This window comes from Monodelphis domestica, chromosome 2 (assembly GCF_027887165.1).
Source record: "Monodelphis domestica isolate mMonDom1 chromosome 2, mMonDom1.pri, whole genome shotgun sequence".
Taxonomy (NCBI): domain Eukaryota; kingdom Metazoa; phylum Chordata; class Mammalia; order Didelphimorphia; family Didelphidae; genus Monodelphis; species Monodelphis domestica.
The window spans coordinates 403,055,363-403,068,714 of record NC_077228.1 but is presented as its reverse complement, the minus strand read 5'-3'; the positions used below and the strand labels follow the sequence as shown (position 1 = coordinate 403,068,714).

Sequence of the window (13,352 nt, the reverse complement as noted above, 5' to 3'; positions counted from 1 at the left end):
ATATTCTAAAGTCCTACACTGTCAGACTAAAAATAAAGCTGCTCCTTTTCACTTGGCCTTAACATTTTCACAAATATACAAATAATAGGAGATTGAAAAGAATCACTACTATACAAGAGTGATTCAGATTTGAGTATGGTTTTGTTTTGCTTTTTTTTACCCCATAGAAAAATCATGTCTACATACTTAACTCAGGAAAATGATGCTAAATGGTTATGACAACCAAAATAACAAGATCACAAACAGGGGGATCTGAGCATGCAGATCATCTTAATGCCCAAATTATATTGATCACTGGGGGTTTCAATTCACTTCTCAGAGCTCAATCATTTTAACAGATTGGGGTGGGGAGGTGACACTTAATCAAACAGATTTGTTACACTAGTCATAGTTATCCTGATATAATTTATTCTTGTAACTACTGATTTATTCCAATGATTACAGACAGCATAAAGCTGGTCTCTCTAGCTGATAAGATGCTCCAGCTAAGTGGATGTTCAGTTCCTTGCTATGTACCTAGACTTCAAGGGAAGACAGGAAAAGAGATGCTTAACAGAACTGTGTGTAAATTTATCTATTTGGTTTTGGATTATTCTAAGTCCATTACTGTTCTGTAAGATACTGTACTCTGTGTTTATTTGATTTTCTAAGATCCACTTCTGTTCTAAAGAGCCTAGGATTCCAAGTATTAGTGGTATTACAATGTCTATTGTAGCTGGAAACCACTTCAAAAGTCTAATGAATTTCTTCATTTGTAACAGTAAGTGACTATCCAGGATATTGAGTTTGGGGTTGTGTCTTGCTGCTTCTAGGAACTTAGGAAACTTCTCTTTAGTCATCCAAATGAATTTTTAGCCATATTCCCGGAAATGCTGTTTTTCAATTCAGTTATTATTTTTTCCTACCAAATATTTCCTCTTCTCTCTTCACATTTCCCCATCTTTCTGTCTTACTAGTTTTTACAGACTTGGGCCACTACTCTGTCTTTATCTTCCTTTTTTTATATTTCAAAAATGAACTCCACTGTCTCATCAGGTTTCTTCTAAAAATAGAAAATGAAATCCCTGCCATAGAATTGCATTGTTACTCAAATTTATACCTTTAGAATGCTCTCTTCTAGTCACAGTTAATGTTCAACAGCAAGCCAGTGTTGGTTATGTCTGGTGAGTGGTCACTGTAAAGCAGAGCACCTGTCACTTGTATCCTTTATTTTATGTTTCATACTCTAGCTTCTATGGTTATCTCTTAACCTACATGCCCCATTTTTTCCCTCCTCTTCAAGATAGAGGACTACAGAGGTGCCATATTCTGACTATCCACCAGCTAAGCACATATTTGTGCATGACAAGCACTAAATTAAAATGTGTTGATCAAATACCAACAAACACTGACTTAAGTTATAAATGCACCTGAGATACAATAAATGTGTCTTTCCTGACCCATCTTGTAAATTAAAATGGTCATGCTTCAAGGGGATGTTTTTCTCTAGTTTTAGTTTGCTCTCAGCACCACTCCTTACTCCCTTGGCCTAATTTCATGCATTGATTTCATGCTAAATGTTCACTGGAATAAATGTAATCCAGTTTCCTAATCTGTCACTATCTATTTGGCCCTGTTTGCAATATCAGCAGAATAATCTCAATACAGTAAAAAGCCATTCTGAAAGCATCACCTGAAGGTAAGAAAGCTCTTTATAAAACACATCTTTCTCCTCCATTCAACTCACCAATTCTTACATTTCATTCTTATTCATTACATATTATATCTGTGAAACAAGAATCATGTTTCTCTCTTAACTCTAAAAAATAAATTCTTTACCCATAACATGATCTTTTCAATGCTGGAATCCCTCTCCAGGAAGGAAGAAGTTGGCAAAATCAGAACCATATACTATCTAGACCATCATCTTATATGACAATGGCATTAGTCACAAAGTACAAGGGAAATAAGACTATAAGTGGGTCAGTCCAAATCTGTGGCCCTTTCTGGAAATATTCAATGGGCATACTCCACTGGATCAGTATAATAATATTCTTGCTGTGGAGCAAAACATAACAGTAGGTGAAGCACCAAAATGCACCCCACAGGACCTTGAAAAAGTTCATGTCCCTGGTTCTGTGTAAAGAGCTGATTTTGCAATCAGATTTTGAATCTGGGTTGGCCACTAACTCAAAGTCACTTCAGTTCTGTAGGGCTCAGTTTCCTCATTCATAAAAGGAAAAGGTTGAACTAGATCATTGATGGCAAATTTAAATAGAATTTGACTTAAGAAAGTTATAAATTAATATTATCTTCATTGTATTCTAGTATTTATTTTGGTTAACTTTTCCCAATTACATTTTGGTACATAACACACTCAAAAAATTTGTGGGCTACTAAATTTGACACCTCTAGACTGGTTGCCCACCAAGATACCTTTTCCAGCTCTAATAATCTTTGATCTATGATTTTTTTTTAAGAGTCTGGCTTTACAGGCTCCAAATAAAGGTTTAGACCTTATCTCTTTCCTCTCATACTTTGAAACTATTACATTGTCATCACTATTATAATAGGGTATTAAAAGGCTCTAATAAACTACTTGAAAGGAAATATGGCTTAGCAGATAAAAGAAAAACCCTGCATTCAAGAAGAGCAGAGTTCAAATTTAACTTTTGAGATATATAAACTGTTTGATTCTGGGCAAGTCACTTAATCCCTAACTATCCCTAGGCAATATCCAAATAATATTTAATATAGTACCATCTTCATATATCTGATCTTTACAGCAGAGACAGGTATAATTATTAGCTCCATTTTACAGATGAAAAAGTTAAGATTTAAGTTAAAAGACTGGCCCACGGTCATTCTGAGAAGTGATTTAAACCAAAACCTACATCAAGACTTTATACAGTAACCAGGGAGAAATGAGTGACAGAGAGACAGAGACAGGGAAAGAAAGAGAACTACTTTAAAACCAAAACCTCTACATACAAAAGGCACTACATAAAAGCTGCTCAACTAGCCTGCAGAAATAAAACTCTTATGCAGAACTAATTAATAGAGCTAATTTTTTTTTGGAATGGGGAGTCCAGAAAGGTACCAGCCCTAACTCACATAAAATATAACTATTTATAAATAAGTTATTTCAACTTACTGCTAATGAGAAAATTTTGCTTGGAAAAGAAATGTCCATGTTTCTTCTTCCTCAACAACTTGAATTTTGACTGTGTAGCAACTTCTGAGAATATACAAGTAATCAAAGAAAAAGCAAAACCCAAAACTATCAATTATTAATTTTCTGAAGATTATGGTTGAAAATTACTAATAACATAGAATATATCATAATAGAAAGAATATTAAATTTATATACATAGCCTGAAGACCTGAGTTAGAATCCAGACTGTAGATCAGTAAAGTTCCAGGAAAGTATGTGCCTTAAGGTAGGAGATTTGTGGGGAGAATATTGACTCAAGAGTTAGGAGCCTCAAGTTCTTTTTCCAGTCCTACCATTGAGGTTCTGTGATATCTTCAGCAAGTCAATCACTATATCTGGGTCTCATTTTTCTTTTCTATAAATTGAGAAAATTAAATAATCTCTCAAAATATCTTACAGCTATAACATTCCATGAATTTAGTCACAATTTTTACCCTGATTTTGCTTAACAAATTCCTATAACTCCAATATTAATTACAGTATGTGAGTTCTCATCACTCCAATTCTCCTATGGACCATCAGCCCTACCTATAACTAAAATTAACACTGCTCCAAATTTGGAGCATTTGTTTATGTTACTTATTACTATCATTTAAGTATCCAATTATTACTACCCAACCCAGTATTTGCTCAGTACAGTCAGACAGATCTGTAGAAATATCTATAGATATATTTATTCACACATATGGATACACATATGTATGGCTCTACTAGAACTGTATGAAAATATGATCCTTGCCCTACATAAAAGATACAGATCTATATAAAAAAGCCAATCTAAAAACCAAAAGTCACTTATTCTTTTAAAGAAAAGCAACCCCATTCTAGTATTTTGAAATGTTAACCTACAATACTACTTATAACTATTTCACTTGTGAATTAAATCAATATACTTCATCATTGAAATCTCTTTTTCACAAAGATGATAATTTCAAAAAACCACCATGTCTTCATATACAACTCAATATCCCCTAAAACATACTGTACTCTTTGTGTGTAAAAAAATATATAGTATTTATGTATGTATATTTCCATATATTTATTTTCCCCATGCTGTCTGTGCTGAACTGTAGACAAGGATAATAATTATCAGGGTGAGGAACAAATCTGTTTAATATGTTTAATACAGTGTTGAAGACAGCTCCACAAGTTTGACAGATATAGTATTTTTGTTAATATTGTTTTGTTAATATTATTTTCTTGGTTATTTATAACTTGGGTTTTTAGACCTCATAGGCATGTGTTACAATGCTGCCACTCAATATGAATTAATCCTGATCATTAAAGGAAGAAAAAGGAAAACAAAAAGATGAAGTGGAAGAAAATAAGAACAAGAAGACAGACAAAAGATTTGTACACTCAAAATTCTGCAGGAGCAGCAGCAATCTTATTTTAAGTTACCTAAAACTCATTTCCTCACTGCTCTCCCCATACACCTCTGCTCCCAGCATGCTTGCACAGACACTCGGTAGTATTTTGCATACAGTAGGCACTTAATATTTGCTGACAAGGAACAAATCAGAATAATATCAACTGGTTGGCATACTATACCCATGCCACCAATTACTTCCCACTGACCTCACAGGTGGTTTACTAGAAAAGGCACTAGAGAAAAGACGGGTTACAACAAAAACCTTATGGGACTCTGGCTGCAAACTCTGAATTGTCTCTGCCATGTAAAAGTTGGCACATAATACACAGGAAAATCACTGTAACTCTATTAGGTTATGGAGTGGTTTGAGGCAGATTATCTTGGACCTCAACCAAGGGGGGTTTGGTTACCCAAAGGACCTCATTATAAATTTCCTTCTGTTCCCAAAGAGCAGTTATAGTGAGGCTGCAGTGTAAGATCTTTAGGAGTACTGCTATTATGCAAATTCAAAATATTTCATTCCAGTTCCCCAGTATTTAAGAATAAAACAATCAACACCAGTAGTGAATATGTGCAATTGAAATGCTAGTTAAGAACTTGTCATCCAGAAAAGAATCAAGAATAAACTTGAGGTCTATTTTTAAATGGTCAATTCAAACCCTCCTTAGACAAATGGGGAAACAGGTGAGGTAGAAGAGACCTCCGCAAACCTCCACCTGAATATCCCCAGAACAGAAAATCCTCTCCTTGTCCAGCATTTTCATCCTTGATACTGAAAGAGCAAGCATTTGTATTCATCAAGGATGCCAGATCTTTTCCTCACCCAGTGTTTCAGTTTGTATCCAGTCACAGGGAAGACCTGGACCTTTACTTATCATCACATGGATGTCATGGCAAGGAAAACAAAACACAACAAAACAAAAAAATATATTGAAAGGTGCTACTCCAGAAAGGCCTGATCTACTGCCTTATTGGGTATGTAAGTGACTCTGGGATCTCAAAAGTTACGCCAGAGAACACAAGCTCTGGTAGGTTCTACTAAGTGGGCTTTCCAAAGGCCAAACTAATTGAGTAGAGACTCATTCCCCTTAGGCTGGCCACATAGTGACAAATTCTTTAGCTATGGCAACCAATGCATGTGGTTCTGTTCTTTTGCAATGACAGTGGCAGATGAGCAGAAAAGGAGCCAGAAGTGGCTAACAATCAAATGGTTTTTAGACTCTCCATAATCTTTAACTTTGTTTTTGACATTCCGTGACACTGCCTAATGACCAATGGACATACTACTGAGAGAACTAAACCAGTCTAATCATAACATTTTTGCTACAAATGAAATTAGGAGGTGGGGGGGGGGCAGCTAAATGGAAAGGTGACTTAGATCTTTTTCTTGGAAACAAATTAAAGATTTGTAGGTGTTGGTTTCATCATGCCCCCAAATACAATAAGAAGCATCACTGCATGGGACATTTAATCACTGCCAAATGCAGTGCTCATTATAAATAAGTGCAAAAAGACCACCTGAATATAAGTGCTAACTAAGTGTGTATTTATTGCAGAGGATAAAGAGGTAGGAAAATTCTGTGAATAATTTGGTAACATCCTCCAAATTAAATAAACAAACACTTCGATATTTATTAACTTCGATGCTAAGACAGAAATAGTTGGGAACAGTGAAAAATGTTAGAAAATATGCATCAGTGGTAAGGATACAAAAGGCCAAAGACTTGTAGACTACACAGAATCTCACTGCTATATCTCCTATCAATACTTTAATAAAAATACCATTGAGTACTAAATAGACCTGATGAACACCAAATCACATAATAAGAGATGAGACTGCTTATATTTAACAGAAAAAAAAATGCCTCATTATTGATGGGTTTATTTTCAAGTAACCTGTATACCAATCAGACCATTCACTGAGTTACTGAAGTAAAGATTGGAATTAGCACAAAACTAAAAGAAAAATGAGAGAAAGATATGGCATGTAACAACTCTATCCTGACCTACTTAAACCAGTAACATAATTAAAATGGGATACAGATGGAAGAAAAGACATAGATTAACAATTGCATAAAGACCTTCAACTACCATAAGAAGGAGGTCAAAAGAGTCTAAGAGGAACCTTAGTTAGAAAATATTGGATGTTTTTGCCAAGGAAATATATATGGTGGCCATGGTCAACACCAAAATGGAACATAAATTTCTTTGTTAAATCTTATAAAGGATGTAGGCAGCTTATGAGTGGTATTACCTTTTAACAGAGAAATAGCAAAGGATAAAGCCAACTAAAAGAAATGCTGGTGAGAAAGCTAACTAAAGTCACCCCAAAGACACTTAAATTTAAAATAGAAGAACAATCAGAGGAAAAGTAGAAACAATTTGTAAATATTTTATAACAAACATATGTGTATTTATATACATATGTAGATTTACATATACATTTTTCCATCAAGAAGTACAAACTGGATTCTAATATCACAGTTCTAGTTGAACTTACAGAAGATGTAGAAATGGAGCCAAAGAGAACAAAGAAGGCAAAAGCAATTAGATTAGGCAAATTAAAAAATCTATGCTGGAGGCAACAAAATGGTGGGAGAGCTAAGAGATCTATTCAAGAAACACCTGAAGATGGGGAAGAAATTTAAGGTTTGAGGTAAAAAAAAAGATTTCATACCTATTAATATCAAAATAAGGCAAGGAAGACCATTACCAAATACCTAACTATATTCCTACTTTCCAATCACACAAAATTTCCATGAAAATCATCTACATAATGTGAGCATACATTTTCAATAAAGGCATTGGTAAAGAACAGGCAGGCCTTTACAAGAAATATTCCACAAGTCCCATCTTTACCAAATAACAACTAATTGAAAGATGCTGTGAATAATAGATTCCACTTTTTATTGTTCCTTGCCTCCAACCAGCATTTGATCCCATAGAGCAAACTATAGCCATAAAGACTGTCTTCCAACAAGGCATCATCTATCCAAATATCAAAATTATTGAAGGTCCCTTGAAAGATATAAAAACAGAGATTTTATTTGATAATCGTCTGATCACAAATAAAACAAGGAGATGTATGCTAGCCAAGGTATTCACTGTCCTAGAAAAGATTCAGCCCAGGGTTCCAGTTGAAGAAGAATTCCCTATGGATAATGAGCTCTTGCAAATGTTCTAATTGGCAGATGCATCATGAGAGTTGCTTCAAGCCTCAGAATATTTGCAGTCTGCTGGAAAAAAATCTGCAACCACTCAAAAAACATCTACACAGGAAAAGCTAAGTGGATAAAAAATGTATATTGTCAAGACTATTAAATGTAGTTAGATGTTTGTTCATCTATATACATATATCTAGGTCAGGGGGTATAAAAGGACAAGTTGGGCTCAGAATTGAAAGGGAGGAGAACTAAATGGATTGCCTTTGGGAAACTGCAAAGTTAACTTTCATGACCTCAAATTTCTGCCAGAAACAAAGATTCATCTTTTAAATGCCAATAGACTACTGACATTATTATATGTCCATGGAGTCACTTAACACTTACTATTACCTAATTAAAAACAAATACAACTTATGGAATGATAAAAGAGAAACAATGGAGGATGTAAGACAAAACATAAAGCAAATCAGGAAGTTAAAAGAAATAAAAAAAAAAGAAATATATGATCAAAAATTGATTAGTGACACAAAGAGGAGGAATTTAAATTGACAGCTCTTGCATTACTCTGGTATGCTCCCAGTCAGGAGAAAGCAAAGGTCTACAGCATATCTGATGCTCAGAAGAGATTGTGGATAGAGTCCCACAGGATGGGCAACCATGAATGGGTTATGATCTTCAGCTGCAAAGGAAAACACCCTATCACAGATCTATCCCAGTATCACTGGGGCTTCCTAACACAATTTCTGCTTTGAAAACCTAAGTTCTGAAGCAATGAAGGTTGAATATAAATGGATCTGTAAATTGATTCCCTCCAACAACACAAATTGCAACCCATTTCTGTCTGCCCATCCTCTTGTCAATATTCTACCAAAAGTACAGGGAAAGAGAAGAGAGTTGTTGGTCAGTCTTTTCAGTCATGTCTGACTCTCCCTGATTACATTAGGAAGTTTTCTAGAGTAGTTGCAGAGAAGGGGAAACCCACCAAATTTGCTAAGGGCTTTCACTGATATTTCCTGACATTTTAAGTGTATTAATAGGCACTCTGGTTGTCTACCTCTCATTCTTTGTCACATGACCATCCTATGTATTTTCTTCCTTTCATATAATTCCTTTGATGACATACTTTATAACTGGTCTAAAATTAAAGCAGTTTGGGATGAAATTAAGCTTTAAACTGCCCCAAACAGAAGCGACACCAAAAGATTTCCCTTTTAAATTATAACTTCATCAATAAAAGTGTAGTCACAGATTAGCCACCTAAAGAAAAAGATAAAGGCCTTTGCCTCAGTAGGTCTATATATACGATTTTAAACCTAAAAAGTCTCCAAAAAATCCTTTCAGCATATGGAAGTGGAAGGGAGGAGAATGAACTGCTATAACTAATGTCTTTCTTTACATCTAAAGTTTTTTTTTTTTAATTACAGAAATTTCTTGATTTCTTTTAAAGTGATGATTTCTAAGAATCATAAAAAAACAGAATTTCTAAGAATCAAAAACTTATAAGCATTAGACTTTAGAAATCAAACCCTCTCATTTTTCAGAGAAGGCAACTGAGATCACTCTCAAAGTGTATTTATTAGGGAGTAAAATAAACAGAATCAAGGGCAATTTTAAGTCAAACTGCTATTCCATTTTTTGTTTTTAAAAAAGGAAACCACTAGCCTTTGTAATCTGGCAAAATTTGCAAGTAAATCTATTCTGCCATAAACTCAAAATTGCAACATGTATGTTGGAGGCCATGACTCAAAACATACAGCTTGGCTTACAAGAACTATAAAAACTTGTTGCTCATTCAGTGACCTTTGGATCTCAAGAAAAGTCACCGATTCCTAGATTCTAATGGCATCTTCTTTCCTCTAAGATTTAGCAAATTCACTGTTCTTAGGTACCCAGCATTCCACAATTCACTCTTGGACACTGGTTGAGGGCTCCTAATTACTTCCAGGTCTAAATAGATACTTTCCTCCAACTAAAGGCCAGACTTTGTATTTTGCCTCCCTAACTTGAAGACGCAACTTTAACCACTAGAGGTCTCCCCTTGGCCAGTTTTGCACGTACGCTATTTTTGCTGCACTTGAAACTTTCCGGAGAAATGCTCTCTCCTAGACTCAGCCAGTGTTTTTTTTCCTAAAAAACTTGCGCAAAAATCCACGCGACCGAGATTCGTCTATAACCACGTCCCTGACTTTACCGGATCCGAAAAGACGGCAACACCAACGATGCTCCAAATGTTTTTTAAAGAAATTAACTAACCTGCAAACCCGAAACGGGTTATAACAACCCCCCCCCCACCACCCACCCAAGTTCTTTCTTCTCAAGTAAATTTCTCATCTATGATCTGACTTTTCTTGTGAACTTGGGGAACAATTATAAATCTATTTCCGCTTAGGTTGCGGCGCACTTTCCTTTCAATCAATTTTTCTGTCGTTATTTTTTTGAAGGGGGGGCGGGCTAGGCGGTAAAGAGAGGGATGGATCCTGTGCTGGGGGAAGGGAAGGAAGGGACGGGCCGGGGTGTTCAAAGCGCCCGAGGAAGTTGCATAAGAAAAGAGGCTCCGTTTTTTCGGGTGCTCTTCTCCAACAAAGTAGGCAGCGTGTCCGGGGAGCGGGAAGCGAGGAGGGAGACGCCGGCATATTTTACCTCTATCTCTCAGGGACCCAGGCTCGCCTGGTTCTTACCCAACCACAGGACAGAGAGAGCAGACGGACTCCCAGACACCCCTACCCCTCCTAAGGGAAGGCGGAGAGGAAACCGCCCTCTTTTTAAACTTTCTCTCACGGTCTAACCGTGGGTCGGGCTCGGGCCAAAAAGCAGGGGGGTAGGGGGTGGAATAACAGGCACTTAAAAAAAATCTTTTCGGGTAATAAAAGTTTTACTAACGCTCCAAGTTCGTGCCCCCCTCCCCCCGCACCCTCCTTCTTTCCTCACCTCCGAGGGAGGGGGACGCACTGCGGGAAGTCTGGGCTTCGGAGCAACCGGAGACACATCACCTCCCACCCTCCCCACCCACTGTATACACGGGCCGGCCTCGACTTCCCCATCCCCCATTCCCGGGCTCCCGCGGGCCGCCGAGAGGGTGGCGGGCCCAGCACCCCTCAGCCCTGGGCGCCCGGGCGGCTGCACCCGCACGCGCGGCAGGCGCCCGGGCGCAGGCTGGACTTCGCCTCTACCTCCCCCTAGTATACATACACATATACACATACACCCCAGCCCCCTTTTCCCTTCCCCCAAATTGGGGCGTAAACAAGTTGGGGAGAAGAAACCACCACCACCGCTTCTCCCCCCACCTCTTCGTCGTCCTCCTCCGGCCCTCCCCCCCGCCGCGACTGCACACTCACTCACACTCACACACCCGCGCCCGCACCCGGCCGAGTGCAGAGTGAGCCGGCGGCGGCGGCAGCGGCAGCCCAGACTTCGGCAGTCCTCCGACGGCCCCCTCCACCTTCCCCTTCCTCCCAAATCCCACCCCCCCGAAATGGGACCCGAGGGCCCCCAGCGCCTCCCGCCCCTAAGCACTTTCCTGCCTCTGGCAGAAATAAACCGAGGTGTGTGTATGCCTGTGTCTGTGTGTGTGTGAGGGAGGAAGGGGGGTATTTTTGTGCAACTTTCCCAAAATGGCGGAAATTGGAGCTGATCTATATTAAATTCTCACACACTCCGTAGAAAAGGAGGAGGAGGAGGAGAGAAGAAGAAAATGCTAACTCCCCCCCCCCTTCCTTTTCCTCCTCCTCTTCCCTTCTCTCCTCTCCCTCCTCCGTGTGTGTGTGCGCGAGCGAGTGTGTGTATGAGTGCGTGTGCGCGCCGTGGGTCGGAGAGGCCTTTCCACCGCGCACATACCGAGCACACCCTGGGGGAGACGCGCTTGCACATTCAACCAGTCTATTCTCCGCAGCCCGAGTCGGGAGAAAGTCCCCCGGCCTCTTTTTCCCACTGCCTCGAGCTCCCGGACTTGTCCTGCTCGCTCGCCCGCTCGCTCTCCCCTCCCGTGCGCTCGCTCGGCACAAAGGCCACCCCGGGGGGAGCGGAGAGGAGAGGAGGGGGGCCGAGGACAGAGAGTCGGGGCCGGAGGAGGGGGGACATCGGCACAGGAAGACCTTCCTCTCCTCCTCTCTAGTCCTCCCCCCTCGCCTCGTCTCCTTTCCCCACCCTCGGCCACCACCTAGTCCCCCCTCCCCTTTCTTCCCCTCCCCACCCGCCGCCTCCCCCCCTCCCCGGGCTGCGGCTCCGCTGCACCCACACATGCACGCACCCGGGGCCCGGCGACACAGCGCTCCCCCACCTCCCCCCCCCCCCCCCGCATCAACCCCGCGCTTAGTGTCAGCAAAGTGACCATCTCCAAAGGGTGGGGGGCTTGCGGGGGAGGGGGCACCCCCACGCATCCCAGAGCCTGTGCGCCCAGCGAGAGCCTTCAGGCGGCCGAGCTGAACCCCGGCTCCCCTCCTCGCAGCCCCCCACACCCTCCTCCGTGTGCACGCCAAAGAAAAAAAATACAAGTCTCTCCTCCTCTTCCCCCCCCCCCCATTTTTTTTCCTTTCTCTTTTCTCTCTCTTTTGTTCCTCTTTCACACTCTCACTCACTCCACTTCGGAGGGTGATGCCCAGAGACGCCCCTCTCCAGCCATTTCCGAGTCACTTGCCCACTTTTTCCCCGGGATTAAGTTTGCTCCTCTTTCCCAGAGGCGGAGAGAAGTGGGGGAAAAGCCCCTTCTGTCCTTTTCCCCTCCCCTGATCTGTTTCACAAGAGGAGGGTGCGCTTCCTTCCTTCTATAGGTCTCTGAACTTTCATCTTCACCCAGAAAAATAAATGAATGGCTTTGGCACGTACAAATCTTCGGATTAATTAGAGATTAGATCAGATCAACCGCTTCTTACCCCCAAATTTTCTCTTTTTTTTTCTCCGTCTCACGAGTAGTCCTGACAAATGGTCCAGGGCTGTGGGCGCAGTGCGCATGTGCGCGTAGAGTCAGGGCTGGGGAGAGGGGAAACTGCGCTGCTGCTGCTGCTGCTGCTTCTGCTGCTGCTGCTGGAACTGCTGCTGCCGCCGGAGCTGCTGCTGCTGCCGCCGCCGCCGCCGCCGCTGTTGCCGCCGCCGCCGCCGCCGCCGCCGTTGCCGCTGCCGCTGCTGCTGTGGTTTCTCATTCTTGCTTTCCTGTTAGTGCTGCTGCGCCTTCGCGGCTGGAAAGCAGCATTTAAAGCCTGTTAGCAAATGCAACGACCAGCAGATACTATTTCAGGTGCATCTTTTCTATAGCCTTGTCAAACGACTCAGAGCCGTTAAGGCATAGTAAAACACAATCACATCCAAAAAAAAAAACAACGCAAATGAGAATGAGTGACCAGGTTTTAGGTTTCTTTGTTTATTTTTTACTTTACTTTTCTTAAAACACTGCTCATGGCAGCTGACCTTCGCTGTACTTATTAAAATGTATGCATTCAGCCATTAACGATTTTTCCCCCCAAAGGCATCTCACACAAAGCTTAGAGAAGTAGCGGTACGTGCCACAGGTAGAGAAAAATAAGAAATAAAGTTTCAATTCTTGAAGTGATAAAGGGTTGGCATCTTTAGATTTCCAACTATGTGTAAGAAATTGAAACTTATGAGTTCTTCAGGTTATATGGTCTTT

The 13,352-nt window shown here is 40.6% G+C and overlaps 1 protein-coding gene across 10 annotated transcripts in view; it reads right to left on the bottom strand.

Moving 5' to 3' along the window:
• Positions 1-12,874, bottom strand: part of L3MBTL3 (L3MBTL histone methyl-lysine binding protein 3) — a 176,203-nt gene extending 163,329 nt beyond the window's left edge. Inside the window, exon 1 of one of the 10 annotated variants that reach the window (XM_007484546.2) lies at positions 12,601-12,874. The gene's annotated coding sequence lies outside the window, so the exon portion shown is untranslated. Of the gene's footprint in view, positions 1-10,369; positions 10,396-10,657; positions 10,696-11,071; positions 11,160-11,566; positions 11,810-12,306; positions 12,486-12,600 lie in introns of those variants that run through there. The other 9 variants (XM_056818760.1, XM_056818759.1, XM_007484548.2 and 6 more) reach the window with 9 other exon arrangements.
• Positions 12,875-13,352: the final 478 nt, after the last annotated feature.